Consider the following 12,659-nt stretch of genomic DNA (forward strand, 5'->3'; position numbering starts at 1 on the left):
TTATGCATGGTTTCTGATTGATCTTCTGATTTGTAGCAATTGGTATTCAAAGGACAGCAACTGCTCAGTGTAATTATGTGACTTGCATTTTTACAGCACCATGCCAAGTACATATTAGCCTCCTGGGAACAAACACTTTAATTGGTTCTCATTCTCTCTGTTGCATGCGATGACTGTTCTATTAGAGTGTTTGACTGACTGTTCTATTAGAGAATCTCGATCATTTTGAAATATTTGCTACAATTTAGCTTCCGGCCACTGACACAGGATGTCAGTGGACCATCAGTGTGCTGCCATATGTCCCAATTGTATCATACCAACATCTGCAACTTGTATGTATGTAGGTATATGTACACTGTAAAGTTTATTATTATTATTATTATTTTCCTGGTTTGATATTTACCCCAGTCTCACTGCAGACCTGCGGAGACTTCACTGTTTTCAATGTCCAGACATTCACTAGCTATACTGACTAACTTTACTATCATCAGAGCTTCTATTGTATTCGAGTACATTGTCTCCAATCGAGCTTCCAATAATCATAATCATCATATCACAAAATCAGACGATGAGACGTTTTATATAAAATGACTGAAGCTTATACCTAAACTGCTTTGGCATGCCTTGGTACTAGTTGGCACATGACTACATGTTTTCTATAAAACTCAAACCCACAATGAAAAGCATTCATTCCGTCGAGTGCAAACCTGTAGTAGCTAAAACCAAAACTGTAGAGCATTTTGCTACTTGTTGTCAAGAATCATTTTACTTTATTATTATTATTATTTAATGGGCTTGTAGATGCCAAGGCAAGCTAACTTGCCAGGCTAGGCCGCAGGCCTTTGAAGGTGCCCATATCTAGATTGCTTCCAAAAATTATCCAAGCGCAGCTTGAAGGTTGCAACTGTTGGTGCTGAAATGATAAAGTCAGGTAAGGAGTTCCATAGATTGACTATTCTATTTGTAAAAAAGTTCTGCCTAACAAGTAATCTTGATCTTTCTTTAAAAAGCTGAAGAGAATGGCCCCTGGTGGTAGCAGTATTTAAAGTAAAAAATGTAGATGGGTCCAAGTCATAATGTCGTTTAAGTATCTTATATGTTTCAATCATATCACCCCTTTGACGTCTGCAATACAGAGAATAGAGATCCAGAATTTCAAGACGGCTTTCATAAGTCAAAACAGGTTAGCCATTGAATTTGTGACTGTTATAGCAGAAATTATACTTAGTGTGGCGGAAATTTTCCCATTATGCTCATAGTCTTATAAATTATGCCTCCATTATGCCAGCATAATGCTTTATGCTTTTCATTTCCTATTATTATGCCGGCATAATTGACGCAAGCCTAGCCAGTACTGATCATGACATGAACCAATTATATACTAGCAATCTAGAAGTATTAATTTTATGTTCAAAATTTGTTAGCAGCTGGGAACCTGCACCTGTGTAACTCACAATCACTACCAAACCTAGACATCACCTTAGGAATACACCCTGGATGTATTTACATACATAGCATAGCTGTGTTTGGTACAAAATTTTGCCAACCAAATAATTTAGTTACATGGTAATGTAACTATTGCCACAGAGTTAGAAAAAGATTTTGTGTTTTGACGTAATTATACACACTTATTTATTTATTATTACTGAGCAGCCAGCACTGCTGATGTGCTCAGGAAAAAAAAATCATACATGTGCATTATTACAATAATTAGAAACATTAACTGAGAATGAGTCAAAGTCATTTAAATCAATTAGGAATTGTAGCAAAGAGTTCCAGTCTTGAGCTGTTCTGGAGAAAAAACTTTTTGGTAATTTAAGCTGTTGTGTTGTAGATGTTGTAGGGAGTATGAAATGGTGCTGATGATATAGCCTGCAGGGGCGTACCAAGGGGGGTTTCCAGAGGTTTCAGGAAACCCTTTTGGATTTTACACACTATTTGAAACATTAAGAAATTGAAACTTTAGGTTTGAATCTGGAATCTATCATGGAACAGGACACACTGTAAACTTTTATCTTAGTTAAATAATAATTTCCCACATGATAGCAACACTTATAGCATTATTCTGAATTATGATTTCGGTGAAAAGATTGAGATACTCTAATAAAGCAGTCAGGCAACACTAATATAACAGTCACTTAGCTGTAGTGGAAACCCCTTTGCAAAATTCCTGCGTACGCCCCTGGGGCCCTGGTTTCTCTGGTCATTGGAAGATAATTGATTGGAATAGATAAGGGAGTTTGGTTGTGAAGCACTTTGTAAAATTTCTGCAGTCTGGATATCTTGCGTTGAGTTTGAAGTTCAGGCCAGGAGAGATGTTGGAGCATGGAGGTAACTGAACTGTATCTTGTAATCTAATTTCAATACCCATCTTGCTGCCCTTTGAATATTTTCAAGCTTATGTACATCACTGTTATAAATAGGGTCCTGAAGCATATTCCAGTTGTGGTCTTACCATTGCTAAATATGCTGCTTTCACTTACATAGAACAATTGCTTGTAGGTTTCTCTTAACAAAGTTTAATGTTCTGGATGCTTTTCCTGTTATTTTGGATACATGAGGTGACCAAGATAAATGTTTGTCCAAGAGTACTCCGAGGTATCATTTGTATGTCTATCAGTAATTGCTAAGGTATGGCTGTTCAGCTCATAGTTGTGAATGATAGGTGAATTACAACACATTTGGATACATTAAACCTAAGTTGCCATATATGTATATCTCATTCTGATAGCCTGTCAAGATCTTGCTGAAGGATGGAAGCATCATTCTGGGAATCAATTACTCTATATAACAAGCAGTCATCAGGAAACAGCCGTAGTGGAGATGTAATACTTCTGGTAATGTCATTAATATTCAACAAGAACATCAGAGGACCAAGTATTGTTCCCTGTGGTACCCCTGTTGTAACTGTTACTGGGGTTGAGAATTTACCATTAAGAAGTACACATTGTGTCCGATCATTTTGATCCAGTTAAAGGTATTGTTTCTAATGCCATAGTATTGTAATTTCGTAAGTAACCACTGGTGTGGAACTGTGTCAAAAGCTTTAGTAAAATCAAGCAATTTGATGTCAACTTGTTTCTGATAGTCTAGAGCATGTAGAATATCTTCTGTTAGGGTAACGAGTTGGGTAGCACGAGAATGACCAGCTCTGAAGCCATGTTGGTTCTCTATTAGGATGTCATTGGCATTAAGGTGGCTCATTATGATTATGTTGTGAAATATGATGTGTTCCATTGTTTTTGAGCATATAGAAGTAACAGATATCTGTCTATATAATTACTTGCTTCATCACGCCTTCCTTTCTTTAAAGACTGGACAAATGTTTGCTTTTTTCCAATCTGATGGTAATAAGCCTGTAGATAGTGATTTTGTAAAAATGACTTGTAAGACTGGAGAAATTTCTTCAGCAAACTCTTTAAGGATGAATGATGGAATTTCATCCGGACCACTGGCTTTATTTGTATCAAAGTTAGATAACAATTGACATATGCCTTCCACTGAAAATGTGATGTCGGATATATTTGGAAATAGGTCTTCAGAGCTTGGATCTGCCAGATTAGGTAAACTCTCTATATCTTCTTTCGTAAACACTGATTTAAAATAATTGTTCAAGGCTTCAGCTTTACTTTTATCATCAGTACATGCATGGCTTTCCATCAACAACTATAGTAGAGATTCCAACATCATCTTTACATTTAGCCTTAATATATACATAACTTTGTACAAAATTGGTTTCAATCGGTTATAAGGGATCGTGAAGCTACTACATATGTATGTCAATATACCCATAGTGTGGCAGGCACGCTGGCTTCTGGGATGCATGACACACTACTGTGTGTCTTGATAAACTAGCACCTGGTTTGTTGACAAATATTCCTCCAATACAACAGTTCTACAGGCATAAAGACCTTCTGACAAGCAAAACTCTACATGATTATTGAATTTTAATATTGCAAAGTTCCTAAAACACAAGATTAAAGTCTTTACAATAAAAATGCATGCAAAACACTTTGCAAACTTAAAAGTGTATGAATTGGTTTTCAATATTGACAAGTTAGTTACTTCATATAGTTAATCTATGCAAGCTAGTCCATTTAATTCTTGACTGGTCTATTAGAGTATTACAGTGCAGGGTAAATGCTTTATTAGAGTAGGTAGATTGTGTTTAGCAGAAGGATCCAGCAATGCTGCAAAGAAGCAGTTTGGTGTAAAATCCAGCCCATATTTGATACAGTGACTGTCAGGAATATTCCATTATTAAGTCCTACTTACCCTTCATGAGGTGCTGATTTAAACCAATGTATATGTGACTGGAATTTTGTCAGGAATCCACAAAGTACAGTGGAACTTCAGTTATCCAAACCCCTTGGTACCGGGGGTGATCCATAAGTCTGAAAAGTCTGTATCTCTGAAACTGTGTATAAATAACAGCATAAAGAAATTTTAAAAAAATATTAGTATTTCAACTACTCTAATAGAACAGTCATTTCCATAGTTCGGTTAACTAAGAATCTGGGTAAGTGGGGTCTGAGGTTCCACTGTATGCAATATTTGGCATAGTATCCTTGCATGTCAATTGACTGTTGCATGGCATTGTCAAAGAGCTACATTTACCTATGTATGTCTAACAGTTCTTTACTTGTTATGTAGAGAAAGCTTACATGTGCCAATGAGCAACCAACACAAGAGGATAATGAGTTACAGGCCTTATCAATACAACATCACAATGAACTACAGGTTAGTGTCTCATGTCACTATGCAAACAGTCTCTGTGAAAGTACAAGTTAAATGCTTTGACTAATTAGTAACATACTGCTCGTTTTTGTATTCTAGTGGTGACCCCAATGTTGGTATATGGTATCATATAGTATGATAGTACTTATACTGTGTACTAGGGATCATGAAGGTTTGGGCTTTTCTGGCCAAAATCATCACCCAAAAACCAGCTTCACAGTACCATCCTGGTGCTTTGGCAGTATTGGTTAGGTATAATCAAGCCTAAAAGTGCCTTCAGTACAACCCTTAATGCTTCCAAAAGATTGTTACAAAATTTTGAAAATTTTTCACTGATTGACATCACTTTGTCCGGAGACATGCCTTTTGGAATACCACAGTATATACAATGCACGCACCATGGACTTACCTTATCCTCCTTTGTGTCCCACCTCTTTTTGCTGACAGCCCAAGGTGTTGATTTGCAGTAGTGCAATGGATTTCCTACATTTATATATCGTTCATATTTTCTGTGGTGACTGGGTTGATTTCTTCTCCTACTGTTCTTCATTTGTAACAGGCTGAACATAGCTGAAAGCAAAGTGTAATGGCCCTTCCTAGGCTTGATAGTTGGGGCACGTGAATCGTCCATATTTTTTGTGGTGACTGGATTGATTGCAGAGGTGCTTCTCATACTTTTCTTTATTTGTAGTACTGTGTATTGGGCTTAACATAGCTGAGTACATGGCCACTTCATTTTCAAGTCACTAATTGATAGCTGGGGAGCACGTTCAGATAAAAACATTAACCCTGGCCCCATCCTTTCTTTGATGCAGAATGCACTGGTTCACTAGTCATAATAATATTACCCAAAAAAGTAAACAAACAAGTATCAGTAAAACTTAGGAATTTTAAGAGATCATAGAAAAAAAAAGGGAAACAAGGGAGGTTGCCCACTACACCTGCAGATATACTAGTGGACATTTAATCCCTAATTCAGTCATGGGTATATATAGACTGAAGTAGGGATTAAATGTCCACTAGTATATCTGCAGGTGTACCTACCCTCCCTTATTTCCCTACTTTTTCTAAATTCCTAATTTTTCCTTATACTTGCTAGTAGTCTAAACATCAGTTTAACATTTATATTTATGTATGCATACAAATTACATGGGAAGCCAGAATTACTATGTATCTTTCATTAAGTTAAGATACATCTGCAGTGTGTCATGCAACTAAGGAAGCTGACATTACACCAGTGTGTCATTAACAGGGCAGCAAAATCATAATTACTTTACATGGTGCTCCCTTCTTCAAATATAGTAACAGAGGTGGAGGAAGGTAGGGGGGGCTCAAAATTATTTGAGCTGACACTGTATAGAAACTGGAGACTTGTTCATGTTTGCAGTGATTAGCTACGGCACTCTCAGCATGCAGGGTCTTGGAGCATCTCTCACACACACACACACAGAAAAATTTTTCAAAAATAGGTGCTACAAGATTAAATTTGGTGGCACTTTTGCAAAAGTATTGTTAATTAAAATTTTTCAGGTATGACACTCGTACAATGAATCCTTCCGCTATATGATAATTATATAACTGCCAGTTTGGAAACCATGATGATATTTTATCATGTGATATAGTTGTGACGTCACACAAAGTAATTATTGGAGCTCTGCCCCTCTCATCTGAAAGTTGGGGGGACTCCAGCCCCTCTAGCTCCCCCTTCTGCTGCCATTGATTAGTAGGTAGGGTCACCTCCATATTACATTTAAATGAAATCATTTTAAAAATTACAAAGATGTGTGCAACCAGTTTTGTGTTTTCCTCCCATGTCACTTCACAAAATTGCTATAACACATCTGCAGTGTTGAAATTTGGTATACTTACAAAAGGTTTACACTTTAAATTTTTTTGCTACGCCTCTGAGCCTCACAATACCTTCATGGTTCCTTGAAACACTATATATTCAGTGGAATTTTCTACTGACTGACTGACTGACTGACTGATTCCTTCAGACAGATGTAACTCAATAACGGCTAAGCTTACAGGCTTGATTTTTTCACTGTTTGACATTACTTCAGCCCGACAGATACCTTTTGGTATACCATCATACATTCAATGCATGCTTCTTGGGTTTAGCTGTGTCCTCCTTTGTGTCACATTAATTTATCTTTACTGACAACACAAGGTGTTGATTCACAGTAGCGCCACATGATGGCTTCTCTATGTTTGTAATAGGAATTGTCTGAGTTTTCTATTGTGACTGGATTGATTGCAGAGGTCCTTCTTGCAGAGTTTTTCATTTGTAATACTGTGTAACAGACTGAACGTAGTTGAAAACTAAACGTAATGGCTACTTTGCTATTTCAGTAATTGATAGTTTGGGGTGCGTTCAGACAAAAAATAATAAGCCTGGTGCCATTCAAAAAGTAGGGGAGGTCGCCCACACCTGAAGATACACTGGTGTACATTTAATCTCTACTCCAGTCTATACCCATGACTGAAGTAGGGATTAAATGTCCACTAGTATATCTTCGGGTGTAGACCACCTCCCTTGTTTCACTTCCTAATCAAACTTTACTTTAAAATCCCTAATTTTTTCTTGTACTTAAATACAATGCACTGATCATGGACTTACCTTTGTCCTCTTTTGTGTCACATTTCTTTTTGCTGACTGTGCAAGGTGTCAATTTGCCGTAATACATTACTGGCTTTATGTATTATTGTCTGTATTTTTTGTGTCACACCTCCAACAGTTGAAGTATAAGCCGATTGATAGTAAACTAGCTTGTTCTTTGTGCGGGGCAGTGTAACAGGCAGAAAATAGTAGCCAAACACTATGTAAAATGGCTACATTGCTGATTTATAAGTATTTTGCAGTACGATCATAGACTGACTGACTGACTGACTGACTGCCTTTAGGCACTGTCCCATCGTTCTTGATTGTATTACCTTCGGATTGTTACCACTTTAGGTTTGGTGGCAGTTTAGTAGACTACGGTAACCGCCATTGCTACTAGAGAAAGCTATGAATTCATCTGAAACTTTCTGGACCACCATAATAATGTTGCCAACCTTCCCTCAGTGCCTTATATTAATTGTGCTCTACCTGTGGCTTCCAAATTGAGAAACAGAAAATTGAGGCCATAAAGCTTCTCCTTCTTTGGTCCCCTCAAACTTGCTAGACCAATATCCCTGCCCAAATCAATGAGTCACAAGGTGGTTTTGGTGTCTTTCCATATGGGCTAACCTTGAATTTGGAAACAGCTCTGTAATGAACTCTCTATTTTAAGTTTATGGTATACTCCATTATATATGCATTGCTAACAGAAATTTATGATGTCATTATCTATCTATCTACAAACTTATGATCAAATAGGATCAATCACTTTTTCATCATTTTAGCCAATCACAACAAAGAATTGATCATGTGATTCAGTGTATATTATAATTGTTTCAGAGGGCTCAGTCTCACATATCAATGCCGGGTGTATGGCCAGTTCTCCTTCCGAACTGGCCAAACAGCTAACTTCACTTTGCACATCTCTGGTGCAAGACAAAAACCTACAATCGAACCCACAAGTCAGTCTTTTTCATAGCTCAAAGACGTGTCACAGCTCAAATATTTGTTCTGGTCTATCTCGCTGATAATGTGCCAAAAAGTTTACCAAACTGGAAAAGATGCTGATTCTCTCCAAAGGAAGAATTTATAAGACCAGTTACTCACCATCGTTCTCAGAGCAGAACAAATTGTCATTGTTCTCGGAGCAGACCATTCAATTCACCATCGTTATTGGTGCAGAACAAATCTGGTGCCACTGTTCTCAAAGCAGAATAGCTCTCTGTTGTTTTCAGAGCAGAACAAACTGCCCTGGTTATTGGGGCAGAACACGATTATCGTTCTAACCATTGTTTCAGAACATAGCAACTCACTGTCATTCTCGAGCAGAACAACTTACTATTATTCCCGGAGCAGAACAACATGCTGTCATTCTCAGTCAGAGTGGGACAACTCGCTGTCGTTCTCAGAGCAGAACAATTGTTTGTCCTTTGAGCAGAACAAATTATCACTTTCCAGCAAATCAACCCATCATTATTCTCAGAGCAGAAAAACTCATCCTTGTTCTTTGAGCCAAACAACTAACTTGCCCTCAGAGCAGTATAAATTGCTATTCTTGAAGCAGAACAACTTCTCAGTATCATTCTCAGAACAAAACAACTCACAATTGTTCTTGGAGCAGAATAAATCACCACTGTTCTCAGAACAGAGTAACTTGTCACTTCATGGAACAGACCAATCCATTGCCCATTGGAGCAGAACAATGTACCATTGGTGTTATACACATGACTGTGAACCTCTGATTAACAGTTGAGGTAGCACAGTACAATTGTTCTCAGAGCAGAACATCACATGATCATATAGTCATTCTTTGGAGCAAGCCAATCAGTTGTCCAATTGGTTTTAGAGCATACTACAGTCTACAATACACCACTGTTCTCAGAATAGAACACCATTACATTGTATTCATTTTCACAGCAATACAGCACTAGTTGTTCTTAGAATCTTAAATCAACTTTCATCCTTAAATGTATAAGACGTTGTTGTACAACTTACTGATGCATATCTCAGAGTAGCGAGAACACTACTCTAGACATGTTCGACCCATTATAAACTGAGGGTTCTTGCAAGGCAGCCCACTGCTCTTAGACCAGAAAACAAGTGCCTTGCTCCCATATCCTGACACAAGACATGTCAAGTACACAAACATTTCAAGTGAGTCACAATTAGCTCACAAAGCTAATATATATAATTATAATACCTGAATATGGCATAACATTCTAAGGAACTAGTCCTCAGTCAGTTCTCCAAGGTTTATTGTAAACCTTCAGAGTACTCAGTCTGTGGTAGAGCAATGCTCTTATCTGGCTGCAGCTATAAACCTCACCATTGATATGAGAGACTAAGCCTTCTGAAATATAATTTGTATATGGCTCAGACAATGAAGTGGTTGCAAGCTATTTTGAATGGTATGTACGGTACTTGTTTTTCTATAATCATAGCTGGTAAACCCACACATACAGCAATGGTCCCACCCATCCAGATCTATATTATGTTTCATGATCAATGACTGACTTGTGGGTTTGATTGTGGGTTTTTGTTTTGCACCGGAGATGCGCAAAGCTGTGAAGTTAGCTGTTCAAAAAGGAAACCTGGCCATACACCATTGATATGTTCAACCAGGAGCCCATGCATAGGCGGCACGTATGGGCTCCTGACCCTCTTCATACACAATTCTAAATAACTTGCAACCACTTTGTGGTCTGAGACATTTATGAATTATACAGTCACACCCACCGAAGAGTTTTGGAAAGTCTTTGAAGACACACCTTCCACTACTCACTCTGAACAGGACACATGCTGCAAACAAGACAAGCAAGACAAAGTGTTTACAAAGGAAGTTTGTACACGTCATTGCCTAGTTACACGACTGTGAGCAAAACAGTTTACAAATGGAAATTATGTTTAATTAGTCTAATAGAACATGCATCTGTCATGCAAGGCAGTATAAAAGGAGGGTTATGTGAAAAGCCCTAACATGTTTCAAGTGAGATACATTTCCATCCACTGATTATGCTGCAGCGATATATGCATACTTACAACTACTTCCCTGACTAGGAACTTCATCACCCAAACTATGTTCAACTACTCTATTAGAATGCACATGGTGAACAACCACTCATGACTGGTGGGGCTGATAATCTCCTGGCAGGATAAAGTTCCACTATGTTGACAATGCAAGAAAAAAATTTTTGGCAAGACACATTGCATTGTGTTTGCAGAGCACCTTGCTGATGTGGTTTACCTTCAGCTACAGATTAAGCTAATATAAAACACATCAGATAACACACTTTGGTATGAAATAGATAAACATCACACAAAAGCATGCACACCAACCACGAAATACTCTAAATGAACAATCAGATAGTTCATAGTAGAGGTCTGTATAACTATATGTGGAATAACTTTGGTGTTGATTGATGGAAGTTGACTCTGACAGTTGTACACAGATCAGCACAGCTGTATACAAACATGTCAGTTATGAAAAATACTATTAATACCATCCCAATTATACCTTAGAAATTTGTAATTTTTGTGTACGTGGCATTTTAAAGAATGTGGACTTTATGGATGTTAGCATACAACACAACATGGAAGGCATGTCAAACATTGTACACAAAATGTTTATCAAGTGCAGTTGCACACATATCAATCAGTAGGTTTGGATGTTGTGACAACTAATAAACAGTAGCATGCAGGTATATAGTCTCACATTATATAGTCTTAGTAGCATGGGTACAACTAGTATAAGTATTGACTGTTATTCAATTTAGTTAATTTGATTTACACATAGCATTTTATTCCACCATCTAATTTATTAATTACCACTATTTTGTTCATAATTCAAACAAACCATGTTTGACATGCATGCACATTGTCAAACAATCATAGCTTTATAAGTTCTTTCCTTTTTTTTAAAATGGAAGTTTACTAATGATAAATTATTTGAATGAGTGCAAGGAAAATCTTTATCATTAACTCCAATGTCCACATCCACCAGGAGTCACTCTCAATGCTTTAGAACACCATATATGCCATGCAGGATTAACACTTATACCTTTTCAATCTCCCAGAAATATAGTCAACCAGCCATCTTTGAATGATTTTAAAGAATTATTGTATAGTTATTTATTTTAGATGATGTAGATTTAGTATTAAGTAATCACTTGGTATCTGTGTATCAAGCTCTGTATAGAGTTTTTACTCAGTAATAACTAAAAACTAAGATTGTTTTACAAGCTATGTAGTAAGGATTATTGAAATAAAAATTGCTTATTATAACAAGGGGATCATCAACTGAAATGCAATTCAATCCCTAGCCAATAGCAATAAACTAGCATGATCTCCTATCCTTTAACATATACTTATTGTAAGTATGTGCAAATATTAGATAGTCTTCACCATTCAATTTTTAGTATTAACATTGCAATCAAGCTCTGGAACAATTTACCTTCGCATATTGTAGCTCATTAGATGATTTTAAGGATAAGATTAGAATGTACTTTAATTGATGATGACTTTATTTCCTTCTTCCCCCAATTGTAATAATTATACTCATTAATATGAGGTCATACAATTATGATTATATTACAATAATAGGAAGAGCAAACTGAGTAGTTAGAGATCTCTCAAAGCAATGGAGTATATGGCACTGTCTGGTGAGTATTTCACAATTATAGTGGTGATATTAAGGTGGTGTCCCTTCTGAAATCACTTATATCATAGGGAGTCACTGACTTACTGTACTGTTTGGACCACCGTGTCACGGCCAAAACTGTAACCGACCAGATTATTGATAGTGTGCATGGGCTGACAATAAATCAGTTGTGCTCTTAATGAGTACTTGAGTTCTTATTTTACTACCAATCTGTTAATAAATAGTTCAATAGTCGTTTTTATAGCCCTAAATAGATCTATTTATGTATACATGCATGGTTTTTACATGGTTGCATGTGTTCTTCTTTTTGATAGGCCCCAAGATGCAAGAAAGTGACAGCCACAGGATATAAATATATATTAGTTTTGTTCTATGTAACTAGCTGCTGAAACTTGCACTTTGTTTTGTGGACCTTGACTTGTTTTGTGGAAACATTTATGTAATCAAGATGATTCTGTAACTAACATGTTGATGTTTACATATTACAGCTTACAAATAATGGTAACTGCCAGAGCAAATTAGAATGAAAATGTGTGATAGTGTATTGTGTGAAGCCATGCAGCATGCCACACCGTGGGTATATTGACAGGAAGAAAAAATCGCATTTTCATGCATGCATAACTCCATGGCTCCTTCTCCACAGAAGACCATTTTTGCACTATA

At 37.0% G+C, this 12,659-nt stretch overlaps 1 long non-coding RNA gene across 5 annotated transcripts; it reads left to right on the forward strand.

The window, feature by feature from the left end:
• Positions 1–1,189: 1,189 nt before the first annotated feature.
• LOC136243472 (uncharacterized) lies at positions 1,190–12,504 on the forward strand. Of its 5 annotated transcripts, none has more exons than XR_010694876.1 (4): positions 1,190–2,977; positions 4,654–4,740; positions 11,939–11,997; positions 12,311–12,504. It is a non-coding gene; the product is annotated as an uncharacterized lncRNA (long non-coding RNA). The 5 variants fall into 5 exon arrangements; XR_010694878.1 differs by lacking the exon at positions 11,939–11,997 and having other exon boundaries at positions 1,190–2,631; positions 2,732–2,977; XR_010694879.1 differs by lacking the exon at positions 11,939–11,997 and having other exon boundaries at positions 1,190–2,598; positions 2,732–2,977.
• Positions 12,505–12,659: the final 155 nt, after the last annotated feature.

Source organism: Dysidea avara, chromosome 13 (genome assembly GCF_963678975.1).
Source record: "Dysidea avara chromosome 13, odDysAvar1.4, whole genome shotgun sequence".
NCBI lineage: Eukaryota > Metazoa > Porifera > Demospongiae > Dictyoceratida > Dysideidae > Dysidea > Dysidea avara.